General features: G+C 39.3%; 1 long non-coding RNA gene across 1 annotated transcript in view; it reads right to left on the bottom strand.

Moving 5' to 3' along the window:
• LOC118452526 overlaps positions 1–1,178 on the bottom strand; it is a 3,823-nt gene extending 2,645 nt beyond the window's left edge. The window contains exon 1 of the long non-coding RNA XR_004842330.1: positions 1,135–1,178. This is a non-coding gene — a long non-coding RNA (uncharacterized LOC118452526). The remainder of the gene's footprint in view (positions 1–1,134) is intronic.
• Between the last annotated feature and the right edge of the window lie 12 nt (positions 1,179–1,190).

Raw genomic sequence — 1,190 nt, 5'->3', positions numbered from 1 at the left:
CGATTTCTGACTAGCACTGAAGAACTTCAAAACGCTTGATACATTTCTTCCATGCAAGTCTAGACTCACATTTTTGGAGTCTCTAAATGTCAACGGGGGAAAGGTTAGTAGGTTAAATTCTTCCTTTAGTTACACTTAAGTAAGATCATTGACTGCAAGTATTGTCCCCCTAAAATATATGTGTATATATATAAACTATAAGCATTTGGTGGAATGTTGTCTATAGGATGATGAGGACATTTGAGTATCTTACAGGGAGACAGTGGCTGGTACAGGAACTGGAGTTACAACATATTCAAAGATTAATCCTGAGGCAGGAATAGGATCTGGGTGGCCACTGACGTAGGGCCGGGCTTCCATTTTAGGGTCACATTTGAAACCCATCAGAGTGCATTGGATTTCAAGAGACTTCAGGGGACTTTGGAGGCGGTGTATGAGCGCCACAGCATCCCTGTTCCGTGCCAAGCACGTCGATTCAGCAACATTTCTATAGCTGTTAACTCCTTCGGATGCAAATTCAGGCTCATTTTCAAACAAATGACAGACCTTAAGTGTTAGTTTATTTCTAAAAAGCGTGTGTGTCAAACAAAGAGTGGTTATCACTAGCTCCAGATCTGATTCTAATATTAGTCTGTGTTGTCACTGACAAAGTAACAAATACTATTTTTACCCTTTTAGGACAATTTTAGTAATATCTAATCTTTGAAAGAAAACATATTTGTCTACGAAGAAGTTACCTCCTATCTCCAGTTTTTAAAACACTGTTAAAAACAAGTATTACAGTAAAAAAAAAAAAAACTTAGATAAAAATAATCTTTGGACAACTGTTTATGAGATCTTTAAAGGACAGTATCAACTTGCAAACTACAGTTTCGGAAACTGCCTTTTGTAACAATGAAACCCTTCGGATTACTAGAACTGGATCACTTTAGCAAAACAAACAGACCCCCTTTTCACTGTTGACTTTGTGCATTTGGCAGCCTTTCCCCCTCTACAATCAGCCTGCAAAGGCCCTTGAAAAGATCGGCAAGGGAGCACGAAAAAATCTCGTTTTGTTTAAAAAAAAAAGGCGGTATTGAAAAAACAACTTCCCGAAGGCCTGGAAAGTAACAGATAATGCCCAGATTAGTCTACCTCCAAAGCTCTCCAGCGAGGCCAAAAACTCAGTTCACGCCGCCTTCCCAGACGGT

The sequence above is a fragment of the Egretta garzetta genome, unplaced genomic scaffold (genome assembly GCF_000687185.1).
Source record: "Egretta garzetta isolate BGI_Z169 unplaced genomic scaffold, ASM68718v1 scaffold136, whole genome shotgun sequence".
NCBI lineage: Eukaryota > Metazoa > Chordata > Aves > Pelecaniformes > Ardeidae > Egretta > Egretta garzetta.
This window is presented reverse-complemented; position numbering and strand designations above follow the sequence as displayed.